General features: G+C 26.3%; 1 pseudogene; it reads right to left on the bottom strand.

Annotated features, from left to right (window-relative positions):
• Nucleotides 1-14,303: 14,303 nt before the first annotated feature.
• Nucleotides 14,304-16,047, bottom strand: LOC126301265 (NADH-ubiquinone oxidoreductase chain 5-like; annotated as a pseudogene).
• Between the last annotated feature and the right edge of the window lie 1,601 nt (nucleotides 16,048-17,648).

The raw sequence follows: 17,648 nt of genomic DNA, 5'->3' as shown, positions 1-17,648 counted from the left end.
GGTAATTCAAATCGTAACTGGACTATTTTTAGCTATACATTATACATCAAATATTGAAATAGCATTCAGTAGTGTAGTACACATCTGCCGAGACGTAAATAATGGTTGAATTATCCGAACCTTACACGCAAATGGAGCATCTATATTTTTTATTTGTATTTACTTACATGTAGGACGGGGAATTTACTATGGATCTTATATATATATACATACCTGAATAATTGGTACAGTGATTTTATTTTTAGTTATAGCAACTGCATTTATAGGATATGTCTTACCCTGAGGCCAAATATCTTTTTGAGGTGCAACAGTAATTACTAATTTATTATCAGCAATCCCATACTTAGGAACAGATTTAGTCCAATGAGTATGAGGAGGATTCGCTGTTGATAATGCAACATTAAATCGATTCTTCACATTCCATTTTGTATTACCATTTATTATTGCTGCTATAGCAGCAATTCATTTATTTTTTCTTCACCAAACAGGATCTAATAATCCTCTTGGACTAAATGGAGATATTGAAAAAATTCCATTCCATCCATACTTTACCTTTAAGGATTCTATTACATTTGTAATAATAACATCATTATTAATTATACTATGTTTAATTAATCCTTACCTATTAGGAGATCCAGATAACTTTGTACCTGCCAACCCATTAGTAACACCAGTTCACATTCAACCAGAATGATATTTCCTATTTGCATATGCAATTCTACGATCTATCCCTAATAAGTTAGGAGGTGTTATTGCATTATTTTTATCAATTAGAATCTTAATAATTTTACCATTTTATAATAAAACACCATTCCGAGGCATTCAATTTTACCCTATTAATCAAATTTTATTCTGAATTATAGTAGTTGTTGTATGCTAACTAACGTGAATTGGTAAACGACCTGTTGAAGAACCTTATATTATAACAGGTCAAATCTTAACAATTATTTACTTCACATATTTCTTAATTAATGTCCATGTCGCAAACGCATGAGATAAATTAATTAAGGAATAAAGTTAATTAGCTTAGGAAAAGCATATGTCTTGAAAACATAAAATTAGAAGTTTAACTCTTCTATTAACTTTTCTCAAAAAATTTCACTAAACAAATGAGATAAATAAAATCTTTAAACCAACAAAGAAAATAAAAAAATTCAAAGATAAAGGTAAAAAACTTTTTCAAGCTAAGTACATTAATTTATCATAACGGAACCGTGGTAATGTTCCACGAACCCAAATAAAACCAAAAGATATAATAGCAAGCTTAATAAAAAATATAAAAGAATAAAAATCACCGCCCAAAAAAATTAAAGCCAATAACATTCTTATGAAGACAATTCTAGTATATTCAGCTAAAAAAATTAAAGTAAAACCACCCGCACCATACTCAATATTAAATCCTGAAACTAAATCAGATTCCCCTTCAGCAAAATCAAAAGGAGTACGATTAGTTTCAGCTAAGCAAGAAGCAAAACAAACTACAGCTAAAGGAAAAGAAATAATAATAAATCAACAATAAAGCTGATAGTTTATAAAATCAAACATATTAAAACTACCAATTAAAATAATTAAAGACAATAAAATTAAAGCTAAACTAACTTCATAAGAAATTGTTTGAGCAACAGAACGAAGAGAACCTAATAATGAATAATTTGAATTAGAAGATCAACCAGCAATTATAACAGTATAAACACCTAATCTAGTACAACATAAAAAAAATAAAAATCCATAAGAAAAAGAACACATATAAGTTAAATAAGGAAAAATTACTCAAACGGCTAAAGAAATCATTAAATTAAAAACAGGGGAAAAATAATAAAGTAGGTAATTAGATATAATAGGAATTGGCTGCTCCTTACAAATTAACTTAATAGCATCTCTAAATGGCTGAGGAATTCCAACAAAACCTACCTTATTTGGACCCTTTCGAATCTGAATATAACCTAAAACCTTACGCTCTAATAAAGTTAAAAAGGCAACACTAATTAAAACACAAATAACCAATAAAAGAAAATTCAAAATAAATATAAATAAATCATAAAGTATCAATACTATTTGTAGAAAAAATCTACATAAATGAATTCTAAATTCAACACATTAATCTGTCAAAATAGTAAATAAATTAATATTAATCAATATAACAAAAAATATTTTAACCATATGGTCCTTTCGTACTAATATGGATTAACAATCTTAGGATAGAAACCGACCTGGCTCACGCCGGTCTGAACTCAGATCATGTAAGAATTTAAAGGTTGAACAGACCTAATCATTGGGCTCCTGCACCCAAAATTTTTCTTAATCCAACATCGAGGTCGCAATCTGCTTTGTCGATATGAGCTCTCAAAAACAATTACGCTGTTATCCCTAAGGTAACTTAATCTTATGATCATAAATTATGGATCAAAATAACAAACATAAAAAAATGATATAATAATGAAGAGTTTATCTATTCTTCATGTCACCCCAACAAAACATCATCATTAAATATAGAAAGACAAACAAAAAACTATATAAAAGTAAAATGTCAAGCTCTATAGGGTCTTCTCGTCCTAAAGAAGAATTTAAGCCTTTTGACTCAAAAGTTAAATTCAAAAATTTATTAAGAGACAGTTGATTTCTCGTCAAGCCATTCATTCCAGCCACTAATTAAGAGACTAATGATTATGCTACCTTTGCACGGTCAAAATACCGCGGCTCTTTAAAAATACGCTCAGTGAGCAGGCCAGACCTCAAAATATAAACAAGAGGACATGTTTTTGATAAACAGGCGGAAATCAATTTTGCCTAGTTCCTTATAATAAGTTCACAAGGTAAAAATTTCATACAAATAAATATACTAATTCTATCATTATTACAAAAATTTTAAAATTAAATTAATAATCTTAATAAAAAACCTAAAATATTTATAAAATCAAAATAAAAAATAATGAACAAAAACGTAATCTTAAAGATAGCTGGTTTAAAGCTTACTATTATATTTCTATAAAATAAATTATAGGTTATTAACTTCAAAGCTTATCCCTTAAAGAATAAATAAGTTAATATTTTTACTTAAAAAATTAAATAAAAACAAATAACTTTAAAAAATTAAATTTTTTCTTAAGAAACTAGATATCTTGGGAAACGATTAACATCTCATTTCTATAAATAATTTAATAATAATTATGATACATTAACTATAAATTATTTATAAATCAACCCAATTCGAGACAAGTAAAATAAATACTAAAATTTTGATAAACCCTGATACAAAAGGTACAATAAAAAAAAATTTAAAATAATATTTAATAAAACACTTACATTACCAATAAACTATAATTTAAAAAATCAATTCTATAAAATATACTAAGACAAAAATACAATAAAATTATTTATATTAAATAATTAAATAAACAAAAAATAAATATAATAAAATAAATAATCAAGATATCCTGATTTGCACAGAAAAATTTTCAGTGTAAATGAAACACTTTACTAATAAGTTATATCTTGAAACTCTTCCTAGATACACTTTCCAGTACATCTACTATGTTACGACTTATCTCATCTAAATTAAAGCTACTTTAAAATAAAATAGAATAATCAATAATGAGAGCGACGGGCGATGTGTACACATCTCAGAGCCAATATCAGTTAAATTAAATAAATTAAATTACTATCAAATCCACCTTCATTAACAGTATTTCACTATCAAATCCGTTATAAACAAAAATCTATTGTAACCCACCTCCTCTTAACTATAAGCTGCACCTTGACCTGAAATATTTTATAATTATAAATCTTGAGAATTATAACTCTAAAAAGATTCTCTGATAACAGAGATATACAAACAAATAAATTAAGTAGAGTAAATCGTGTATTATCAATCATGGGGTAGGTTCCTCTGAATGGAATGAGATACCGCCAAATTCTTTGGGTTTAAAGACCTTAACTAATAGTACCCTGGTAAATATAATTAACATTTAAAATAATAGGGAATCTAATCCTAGTTTATTATTTAAATTTCACAGATTCATAAAAAGGGCCACAAATAAATTTTAACATTTCACCTTACAAATTTATATTTCAACCCTAATAATATAAACAACTGTTTTAACCAATAATATTCACTTGTATCAATCGTATAACCGCGGCTGCTGGCACGAATTATGCCGATACTAAATCAATTGCTAAATCCAAAATCACTTGATAATTAAATCAAATTACTGCAAAAAGAACATTTAGTCTAACAAAACTTACATATAATACAAAGAAAAAGTGAATAAACAAGCAAGAATAAAACTTTTAAAAATAAAAAATAAGAAAATTTTAAATCTATTAATTCAGGAAAAAATAAAAGATTCAAATATTTAAAGAAAAAAAAAGAAAAAAACCACAAACATTAACAAAAAAAGAAACGCCCCTATGTATGACCACAACAACTTCTCTATTATATATAATTAAAGATTAATATGGAACATGTATAGCAATAAATGTATTATATTCTTTCTTATTTAATCTTTCTTTTCACTAAAAAATAAAGAAAGATTAAATAATATAATAAATATATTTTATACAATTATGTAATTTAATATAATATGTTATTAACATGAATTCTTTTTTTTATATTAAGTTAACTTTCATATATATTAGTTAAATAAACTAATTATAGTTAATTTACATAATTATATTATTATAATTAATATAATTATTTATATTAATTATAATATTTTATTTTTAAATTAATAATTTTATTTATTATATCCAATTATAATAATATTAGATATTAAATTACATATTATTATATATATTATATTATAATAACCTATTTTAAGCTAAAAACATAAGTAGCTATAATCCTAGGTAAATAATTGCATTAAAATAATCAATTGATAATGGTAAGATGAACTTATAATACTTTAATTTCAATTAAATGTAATATATTAATATAAATTATTTATTATATATATATATAAAAAAAATAAAATGAGCAAGATAAATTAATCCTAATTAAACAAAATAATACATAAAAGAATTTCAAAAAAAAACTTTCGATTTATATATTAAATAAATGAAGTGCCTGATTAAAGGGTTACCTTGATAGGGTAAATAAAGTAAATAAAATTACCTTCATTAAAATTACATAAGATAGAATTAAACTACCTCCTTTAGTATCAAAAACTAACGTGCATCATACACCTTAATGTAAAAAGGTAAGCTAAACAAGCTAATGGGTTCATACCCCATTTATAGAGGTATCAATCCTCTCCTTTTTAATGACCAACAACTCTACAAAACTTCTCTTCCTATCAACATTAATGATAGGAACGATCCTGTCCATTTCATCAAATTCCTGATTTGGGGTTTGAATAGGACTTGAGATCAACTTACTTTCATTTATTCCGCTCCTAACAAGAAATAAAAATATAATAATAAATGAATCATCAATTAAATATTTTATTGTCCAAGCAATAGCATCGACAATATTATTATTTTCAATTTTGCTGATTCAAATAAAATATCCCATGGGATGGGAAACAGAATTTATCCCATCAATAATAATTAGATCTAGACTATTATTAAAGATTGGAGCTGCACCTTTCCATTTCTGATTTCCAGAAGTTATAGGAGCATCAAGATGAAATAATTGTTTAACATTAATAACATGACAAAAAATCGCCCCAATAATGGTCTTATCTTATTGTATTCAATTAAGAACTTTTATTTGAACAATTATTATCTTAAGAATTATTATTGGGGCAATAGGAGGTTTAAATCAAACATCCTTACGACAACTTTTAGCATATTCATCAATCAGACATCTAGGTTGAATAATTAGATCATTAACAGTCAGAGAAAACATCTGAGAACTATACTTCATTATTTACTCACTATTAAGATTAATTATAGTTTTATTATTTAAGCAAATAAATTTATTTTTCATAAATCAAATTTATTCAGCCAGAAATATAAAAACCGAAATTAAATTCATAATATTCTTATCTTTATTATCTTTAGGTGGACTACCACCATTCCTTGGATTCTTACCAAAATGAATTGTAATACAATCATTAATAGAAAACAATATAACAACTATTATAACTATTATAGTTGTATTAACTACAATTACACTCTACTACTATATACGTATTAGATTCTCAGCTCTAATTATATCATACACAGAAAATTCGTGATCTATAAAGATAAAGTCCCAAAAATCAAGAATCATTCTTCCTATAACAGTAATAATTTCAACAATAGGATTGATTTCAACATCAACCTTAATTTCATTATACTAAGGACTTAAGTTAATCAAACTAATAACCTTCAAAGTTATAATTAAAAGAATAATCTTTTAGGCCTTAGTAAAATTTTACACCTCTAGAATTGCAGTCTAGAATCATAATTGAATATAAGACCTAAATATGATAAGAGAGAAAACATCTCATAAGTAGATTTACAGTCTACCACCTACAAATAGTATTGATATTTTATGATTTATTTATATTTATTTTGAATTTTCTTTTATTGGTTATTTGTGTTTTAATTAGTGTTGCCTTTTTAACTTTATTAGAGCGTAAGGTTTTAGGTTATATTCAGATTCGAAAGGGTCCAAATAAGGTTGGAATTCCTCAGCCATTTAGAGATGCTATTAAGTTAATATGTAAGGAGCAGCCAATTCCTATTCTATCTAATTACCTACTTTATTATTTTTCCCCTGTTTTTAATTTAATGATTTCTTTAGCCGTTTGAGTAATTTTTCCTTATTTAACTTATATGTGTTCTTTTTCTATTGGATTTTTATTTTTTTATGTTGTACTAGATTAGGTGTTTATACTGTTATAATTGCTGGTTGATCTTCTAATTCAAATTATTCATTATTAGGTTCTCTTCGTTCTGTTGCTCAAACAATTTCTTATGAAGTTAGTTTAGCTTTAATTTTATTGTCTTTAATTATTTTATTTGGTAGTTTTAATATGTTTGATTTTATAAACTATCAGCTTTATTGTTGATTTATTATTATTTCTTTTCCTTTAGCTTTAGCTTGTTTTGCTTCTTGCTTAGCTGAAACTAATCGTACTCCTTTTGATTTTGCTGAAGGGGAATCTGAGTTAGTTTCAGGATTTAATATTGAGTATGGTGCAGGTGGTTTTACTTTAATTTTTTTAGCTGAATATACTAGAATTGTCTTCATAAGAATGTTATTGGCTTTAATTTTTTTGGGCGGTGATTTTTATTCTTTTATATTTTTTATTAAGCTTGCTATTACATCTTTTGGTTTTATTTGGGTTCGTGGAACATTACCACGGTTCCGTTATGATAAATTAATGTACTTAGCTTGAAAAAGTTTTTTACCTTTATCTTTGAATTTTTTTATTTTCTTTGTTGGTTTAAAGATTTTATTTATCTCATTTGTTTAGTGAAATCTTTTGAGAAAAGTTAATAGAAGAGTTAAACTTCTAATTTTATGTTTTCAAAACATATGCTTTTCCTAAGCTAATTAACTTTATTCCTTAATTAATTTATCTCATGCATTTGCGACATGGACATTAATTAAGAAATATGTGAAGTAAATAATTGTTAAGATTTGACCTGTTATAATATAAGGTTCTTCAACAGGTCGTTTACCAATTCACGTTAGTAAGCATACAACAACTACTATAATTCAGAATAAAATTTGATTAATAGGGTAAAATTGAATGCCTTGGAATGGTGTTTTATTATAAAATGGTAAAATTATTAAGATTCTAATTGATAAAAATAATGCAATAACACCTCCTAACTTATTAGGGATAGATCGTAGAATTGCATATGCAAATAGGAAATATCATTCTGGTTGAATGTGAACTGGTGTTACTAATGGGTTGGCAGGTACAAAGTTATCTGGATCTCCTAATAGGTAAGTATTAATTAAACATAGTATAATTAATAATGATGTTATTATTACAAATGTAATAGAATCCTTAAAGGTAAAGTATGGATGGAATGGAATTTTTTCAATATCTCCATTTAGTCCAAGAGGATTATTAGATCCTGTTTGGTGAAGAAAAAATAAATGAATTGCTGCTATAGCAGCAATAATAAATGGTAATACAAAATGGAATGTGAAGAATCGATTTAATGTTGCATTATCAACAGCGAATCCTCCTCATACTCATTGGACTAAATCTGTTCCTAAGTATGGGATTGCTGATAATAAATTAGTAATTACTGTTGCACCTCAAAAAGATATTTGGCCTCAGGGTAAGACATATCCTATAAATGCAGTTGCTATAACTAAAAATAAAATCACTGTACCAATTATTCAGGTATGTATATATATATAAGATCCATAGTAAATTCCCCGTCCTACATGTAAGTAAATACAAATAAAAAATAAAGATGCTCCATTTGCGTGTAAGGTTCGGATAATTCAACCATTATTTACGTCTCGGCAGATGTGTACTACACTACTGAATGCTATTTCAATATTTGATGTATAATGTATAGCTAAAAATAGTCCAGTTACGATTTGAATTACCAAACATAACCCTAATAGGGATCCAAAATTTCATCAAAATGAAATATTTGTTGGGGCAGGTAAGTCAATTAAAGAGTTATTAATAATTTTAATTAAAGGATGTCTTAATCGTAAGGGTTTATTCATTAGTAATTATCTTATTTTACGAATAGGTCCCTGATTAATATTGGTGATTTTAACAACTGCTAGTAGTGCTAAAAATAAATAAATTATTATTAATATTGTAATAATGAATGTTGGTCTATTATATAATTTTTCTAAAGATATTGTTATTTCTTGATAATTGATTGAATTATCAATATTTATAGTTTCGGTGTTTTTGAAAAAGTCTATAAATATAGATATATCTAGAATAATTAATATTAATATGATAAATACTCACATTATTAATGTAATAATTATAGTGATTGATTTAGGCTGAAATATTTCGTTTGATGCAATTCTTGTAATGTAAATAAATAATACTAGTATACCACCAAGAAATGTTAAAAATAAAATATATGATAATCAATATCTTTCTATTATTGTTCCTGTTATTAATCCAACTAGGAAGGTTTGAAGGACAATAAAAAGCATTATTGATATTGGGTGTCTTAATTTAATAAAATTAATATTTATTACATTTGATAATGATATAATTATTATTTTGATCATTTCAGGGGTTAGTTTATTTAAAATACCGGTTTTGGGGACCGATGATGGAAGCTTTTCCACCTCTGAAGTTTTAAAAGTGGGGGCTGGACTTATTTCCGGTTTACAAGACCGGCGTTTTTTTTAAACTATTAAAACTAATGTTTATATTCTCTATTTTTACTTCTTTATTGATTTATTTTGCTGGTGTTTATTTTTTTTCTTCTAAACGTAAACATTTATTAATGGTTCTTTTGAGATTAGAATATATTGTTCTTTCTTTATTTATGTTAGTTATTGTTTTTCTTATTGAGTTTGATTATGATTATTTTTTTCCTGTTATTTTTTTTGTTTTTTCTGTTTGTGAGGGTGCTTTAGGTCTTTCTATTTTAGTTTCAATAATTCGTTCTCATGGTAATGATTTTTTTAATTCTTTTGGTTTATCTTTATGTTAAAGTATTTATTTATAACTATTTTTTTGATCCCTCTTTGTTTATTAAATAATTGTTGATGGTTGGTTCATTCTTTAATGTTTCTGTCGGGTTTTGTTTTTATAATTTGTGTTTATTCATATGCTGATTTGAATATAATTAGATATTATTTTGGTATTGATTATTTTTCTTTTAGTTTAATTTTACTTAGTTTTTGGATTTGTTCTTTAATAATCACTGCTAGAGGTTCAGTTTATTTAAGTTCATATCATTCTAATTTTTTTGTTTTTATGGTTTTGATTTTAATAATTATGCTTTATTGTTCATTTGCTAGATTAAGTCTTCTTTCTTTTTATATTTTTTTTGAGGCTAGATTAGTTCCTACTTTACTTTTAATTTTGGGTTGGGGTTATCAACCTGAGCGTTTGCAGGCTGGTGTTTATTTAATTTTTTATACTTTGGTTGCTAGATTACATTTATTATTAGTTTTATTTAAGGTTTATGATTTTTCTAATACTTTATATTTTCCTTTATTGGTTGATTTTGGTTCTTATTATTTTATGTTTTATGTATTTATAATTTTGGCTTTTTTAGTTAAGATACCTATGTTTTTGGTTCATTTATGACTTCCTAAGGCTCATGTAGAGGCCCCTATTTCAGGTAGAATAATTCTTGCTGGTGTTTTATTAAAGTTAGGTGATTATGGTATTTTTCGTGTTATAAAGGTTATTTCTTATTTGGGTTTAAAGTTTAATTATTTTTGATTGTCTTTAGGTTTATCTGGGGGTGTTATTGTAAGATTTATTTGTTTTCGTCAGGTTGATTTAAAGTCTTTAATTGCATATTCTTCTGTTGCTCATATAAGAATGGTTATTGGTGGATTGATGACTATGAATTGATGAGGTTGTGTAGGTTCTCTTTCTCTAATGGTTGGTCATGGTTTATGTTCTTCTGGTTTATTTTGTTTATCTAATATTATGTATTATCTATAGGAGCAGTATTTGCAATTATAGGAGGTGTCATTCAATGATACCCACTATTTACAGGATTAACTATAAATAATACATGATTAAAAATCCAATTTACAATTATATTCATTGGAGTAAATTTAACATTCTTTCCTCAACACTTCCTAGGATTAGCAGGAATACCTCGACGATACTCTGACTACCCAGACGCATATACATCATGAAACGTAGTATCAAGAATTGGGTCTACAATTTCTATTGTAGGAATCATTATATTCATTGTAATTAAATGAGAAAGAATGATTACAAACCGAGCAATTATATTTAGAGCTAACATAAGAAGATCAACAGAATGACTACAAAATAACCCTCCTGCAGAACATAGTTACTCAGAATTACCATTAATCTCTACATTCTAATATGGCAGATTAGTGCAGTAGATTTAAGCTCTACAAATAAAGGTTTGACCTTTTATTAGAAAATATTTATTAATGGCAACATGATCAAATTTATCTCTTCAAGATGGAGCTTCATCATTAATGGAGCAATTATCATTCTTTCATGATCATACTATGGTCGTATTATTATTAATTACAGTAATTGTAGGTTATGCCCTAATTTATATATTTTTTATTGCCTATACTAACCGTAATATACTTCATGGACATTTAATTGAAACAATCTGAACAGCTTTACCTGCAATTACATTAATTTTTATTGCCCTTCCATCATTACGACTATTATATTTACTTGATGATTCAGTAGATGCAATAATTACAATTAAAACCATTGGACGACAATGATATTGAAGATATGAATATTCAGACTTCATAGACGTAGAATTTGACACTTATATAACACCAGAACAAGACCTAGAAAATGATGGATTCCGACTACTAGATGTAGATAACCGAACAATCCTACCAATAAATACAGAAGTACGAGTATTAACAAGAGCATCAGATGTTCTACACTCATGAGCAGTTCCTGCATTAGGGGTTAAAATTGATGCAACGCCAGGTCGGTTAAATCAAGGAACATTCACAATAAATCGACCTGGATTATTCTTTGGACAATGCTCAGAAATCTGTGGAGCAAACCACAGATTTATACCAATTGTAATTGAAAGAACTTCAGTAAATTTATTTATTAAGTGATTATCTAAGATAATTTAAGGAGTTAGTTAAAATAAATAACATTACAGTGTCAATCTAAAGTAACTAAAAAAATTAGTACACCTTGAAATTCATCAGATGACTGAAAGTAAGTAATGGTCTCTTAAACCAAATAATAGTAAATTAACGACTACTTCTGATGGGGAAATTATATCCAAATCCCTCAAATATCCCCTCTTATATGATTCTCACTATTCATTATATTTTCAGCTACATTAATCTTGTTTAATCAAATAAACTTCTTCTCATTTAAACCTAACCTTATTAAAAGAGCAGAAAAAGGAACAATTGAAATAAAAAACTTAAATTGAAAATGATAACAAATCTATTCTCAACATTTGACCCATCAACTAACATCCTTAATTTATCATTAAATTGAACTAGAACATTTCTAGGACTATTATTAATCCCATCACTATTTTGACTTACACCATCACGAATTAACATTATCTGAAATAAACTAAATTTAACCTTACATAATGAATTTAAAACACTTCTTGGACCAAAATCATTTAATGGAACAACATTCATTTTCATCTCAATTTTTATTATAATATTATTTAACAATTTCATAGGATTATTCCCTTATATTTTTACTAGAACAAGACATTTAGCATTAACATTTGCAATTGCCCTACCTATATGGCTAAGATTTATATTATTTGGATGAATTAACCATACTAATCATATATTTACACACCTTGTACCACAAGGTACACCACCTGCATTAATATCATTTATAGTACTAATTGAAACAATTAGTAATGTTATTCGACCAGGTACATTAGCAGTATGGTTGGCAGCAAATATAATTGCAGGACACTTATTATTAACCTTATTAGGAAACACAGGACCATCTATAGCAATAAACTTAATCTCATTACTAATTATTGGACAAATACTTCTATTAATTCTAGAATCAGCAGTAGCAATAATTCAAGCCTATGTTTTCTCAATTCTAAGAACTCTATATTCTAGAGAAGTATATTAAACCTATGTTAACAACTCACTCAAACCACCCATTCCACTTAGTAGACTATAGACCTTGACCATTAACAAGAGCAATTGGAGCAATAGTCCTAGTATCAGGACTAGCAAAATGATTCCACCTATTTAATATTAACTTATTCATAATTGGATTTGGAATTACCCTTCTAACTATAATTCAATGATGACGAGATGTAGTACGAGAAGGAACATATCAAGGATTACATACAGGATTTGTATCAATTGGATTACGATGAGGAATAATTTTATTTATTGCATCAGAGGTATTATTTTTCGTTTCTTTTTTTTGAGCATTCTTTAGAAGAAGATTAGCACCAACAATTGAACTAGGAATACTATGACCTCCAATAGGAATTCAACCCTTTAACCCTATTAAATTCCATTACTTAATACAGCTATTCTTTTAGCATCAGGAGTAACAGTAACATGAGCACATCATAGTTTAATGGAATCTAATCATACTCAAGCACTACAAGGATTATTCTTCACAGTGTTATGAGGACTATACTTTACAATACTTCAAGCATATGAATATTGAGAAGCACCTTTTACCATTGCAGATGCAGTTTATGGATCAACATTCTTTGTTGCAACAGGATTCCATGGTTTACACGTAATTATTGGAACAATCTTTTTATCAACATGTCTACTTCGACACTCAATAAATCAATTTTCACCAAGACATCACTTTGGATTTGAAGCAGCAGCATGATACTGACACTTCGTAGACGTAGTATGATTATTCTTATATATCTCTATTTATTGATGAGGTAGATAATTGTTTATCTAGTATAAATAGTACATTTGACTTCCAATCAGAAAGCTTGATATAAATCAAGAAAAACAATTATAATTCTATCAACAAGAGTTTTCATTAGATTTATTATTCCAATAATTGTTATAATCCTGGCAACAACACTATCAAAAAAATTAATTAATGATCGAGAAAAAAGATCACCAGTTGAATGTGGGTTTGATCCAAAAAGATCAGCACGAATACCATTCTCAATACGATTCTTCCTAATCGCAGTAATCTTTTTAATTTTTGATGTAGAAATTGCACTAATTCTACCAATTGTAATTATTTTTAAAACTTCAGACATTATAATCTGAACAGTATCAACAATATTTTTTATTCTAGTTCTATTAGGAGGACTATACCATGAATGAAACCAAGGAGCATTACAATGAGCAGAATAAAGGGTTGTAGTTAAATATAACATTTGGGTTGCATTCAAAAAGTATTGATATTATCAATCAACCTTAAATAGAATAAGAAGCGAAATATTGCAGTCAGTTTCGACCTGGAAGATTGGTATGTACTACACTTATTCTTATTAATTGAAGCCAAAAAGAGGCGTATTACTGTTAATATTATAATTGAGCTATAATAGTTCCAATTAAGGAAATGTAAAGCCAATATGAAAGCTGCTAACTTTTTATATTAGTGGTTAAACTCCGTTAACATTTCTAAAATTTATGTAGTTTAAATAAAACATTACATTTTCACTGTAAAAATAATATATCTATATTTATAAATACTTAAAAGTAAAAATACTTCCTTAACATCTTCAGTGTCACGCTCTAATTATAAGCTATTTAAGTAAACGAAAAACAATATTACCAAAATAAATATTCAAAAAATAAAAGTTAAAAGATAAATCTTGAAATTAGAATCATATCAACCTTGAATATAACCAATTAAATAAATAAATAATCTATATAAACCTTGACCACCAAGTAATTCACCTCAACCATAATCAAATGACTTAGATGAATAATAACCTATTTTTAAAGGAATATATCTAATAAACTTAGTTGAAAGAAAAGGTATAAATCATATAGAACCAGCAAATCTAACAAAAGAAAGTATACTTAAAGAAAATAAATTATGAGAAAAATCAAAATTAGAAATAAGATAACCTAAATAAGCACCTAAAATAACAACTGTAATAGTTAAAAACTTTAAATAATAAGGTAAAGCAATCACATGAGGAATAGGAAAAATTAATCAAGATAAAAGACTACCACCAAAAACAGCAACAAACAATAGACCAATTATTCCAAATGAAATATAATAACCCTTATCATCAAAAGAAAATCTAGAATAAAAATTATTATCACCAGATATTGAATAATAAAACAAACGAAAAGAATAAGAAGCAGTTAAACCAGTAGAAAAAAAAATAAAGAAAAAAAATTAAACAATTAATTCATCTTAAACAAACCATCTCAAGAATTAAATCCTTTGAATAAAATCCCGCTAAAAAAGGTATTCCACACAAAGATAAACTAGAAACATTAAAACAAACTGAAGTTAAAGGTATGAAATTAACAATTGATCCTATAAAACGAATATCCTGAGAATCCTTCAAATTATGAATTATTGAACCTGCACATATAAATAATAATGCCTTAAATAAAGCATGAGCCAATAAATGAAAAAATGCAAGCTTTGGATAACCTATAGCCAAAATTCTTATTATTAAACCAAGTTGTCTTAAAGTAGAAAGAGCAATAATCCTCTTTAAATCAAACTCAAAATTAGCGCCCAATCCAGCCATAAATATAGTTATACAACCAATTAAAAGTAAAAATCAACCACAATTATAAGTATCCAATATTGGTCTAAAACGAATTAATAAATAAACACCAGCAGTAACAAGAGTAGAAGAATGAACTAAAGCAGAAACAGGAGTAGGAGCTGCTATAGCAGCAGGAAGTCATGAAGAGAAAGGAATCTGAGCTCTCTTAGTTATAGCTGCTAAAACAATTAATATAGTAATGAGCTTTATTTCAAAAGAATTAGAAATAAAATCATAATAATAAATATAATTTCAACCACCAAAATTTAACATTCATGCAATAGAAATTAAAATAGCAACATCACCAATACGATTAGAAAGTGCAGTTAATATACCAGCACTATAAGATTTTACATTTTGATAATAAATAACTAAACAATAAGAAACTAAACCTAAACCATCTCAACCTAATAAAATTCTAATTAAATTAGGACTAATAATTAAAAAACCTATAGAAAGAATAAATATTAAAACAATAATAATAAAACGATTTATATTCTTTTCACCAGATATATAATCCTCTCTATAATAAATAACCAAAGAAGAAATATATATAACAAAAGATATAAAAATAAGAGATATTCAATCCAAAATTAAAGTTATAACAACTATAGAACCATTTAAATTGAAAAGCTCTCACTCAACAAAAACTCTATAATCAATTATTAAATAATAAATACCTAAAATAAAAATTATAGTTCTCGAAATAAACAAAGAAAAAAAACTCAAAGAACAAATAGAAAATAAATTCACGGCCTAAGATGAAAAACTTCATATCATTGATTCCACAAAACAATATTTTTAATTAAAATACTTAAGCAAACTAAACAAAGAAATATTCACCCTTTAAACAGAGAATATTTAAAGGCAATCAATGTAAAAGTAAAAGATGATATTCACGAAAATAACCAAGAGAACAAGTATAAACACCAGAATAATAATTCCCATGCTGAGAATAAGAATATATATACAAAGTATAAACAGCTCTAAAAAAAGATAAAAAAATCAAAGCAAAGATTCTAAAAGAAGATCAAGATATAATTCTATTTAATAATCTAATTTCACCTACCAAATTTAAAGAAGGAGGAGCAGCCATATTTGATGATCTTAAAAGAAATCATCATAAAGCCATTCTTGGCATCAAATTAATTATACCCTTGTTAATTAATAATCTTCGTCTACCTAAACGTTCATAAATAATATTAGATAAACAAAATAAACCAGAAGAACATAAACCATGACCAACCATTAGAGAAAGAGAACCTACACAACCTCATCAATTCATAGTCATCTATCAACCAATAACCATTCTTATATGAGCAACAGAAGAATATGCAATTAAAGACTTTAAATCAACCTGACGAAAACAAATAAATCTTACAATAACACCCCCAGAAAAACCTAAAGACAATCAAAAATAATTAAACTTTAAACCCAAATAAGAAATAACCTTTATAACACGAAAAATACCATAACCACCTAACTTTAATAAAACACCAGCAAGAATTATTCTACCTGAAATAGGGGCCTCTACATGAGCCTTAGGAAGTCATAAATGAACCAAAAACATAGGTATCTTAACTAAAAAAGCCAAAATTATAAATACATAAAACATAAAATAATAAGAACCAAAATCAACCAATAAAGGAAAATATAAAGTATTAGAAAAATCATAAACCTTAAATAAAACTAATAATAAAGGTAATCTAGCAACCAAAGTATAAAAAATTAAATAAACACCAGCCTGCAAACGCTCAGGTTGATAACCCCAACCCAAAATTAAAAGTAAAGTAGGAACTAATCTAGCCTCAAAAAAAATATAAAAAGAAAGAAGACTTAATCTAGCAAATGAACAATAAAGCATAATTATTAAAATCAAAACCATAAAAACAAAAAAATTAGAATGATATGAACTTAAATAAACTGAACCTCTAGCAGTGATTATTAAAGAACAAATCCAAAAACTAAGTAAAATTAAACTAAAAGAAAAATAATCAATACCAAAATAATATCTAATTATATTCAAATCAGCATATGAATAAACACAAATTATAAAAACAAAACCCGACAGAAACATTAAAGAATGAACCAACCATCAACAATTATTTAATAAACAAAGAGGGATCAAAAAAATAGTTATAAATAAATACTTTAACATAAAGATAAACCAAAAGAATTAAAAAAATCATTACCATGAGAACGAATTATTGAAACTAAAATAGAAAGACCTAAAGCACCCTCACAAACAGAAAAAACTAAAAAAATAACAGGAAACAAATAATCATAATCAAACTCAATAAGAAAAACAATAACTAACATAAATAAAGAAAGAACAATATATTCTAATC

Source organism: Schistocerca gregaria, unplaced genomic scaffold (assembly GCF_023897955.1).
Source record: "Schistocerca gregaria isolate iqSchGreg1 unplaced genomic scaffold, iqSchGreg1.2 ptg000066l, whole genome shotgun sequence".
Classification (NCBI taxonomy): Eukaryota; Metazoa; Arthropoda; class Insecta; order Orthoptera; family Acrididae; genus Schistocerca; species Schistocerca gregaria.
This window is presented reverse-complemented; position numbering and strand designations above follow the sequence as displayed.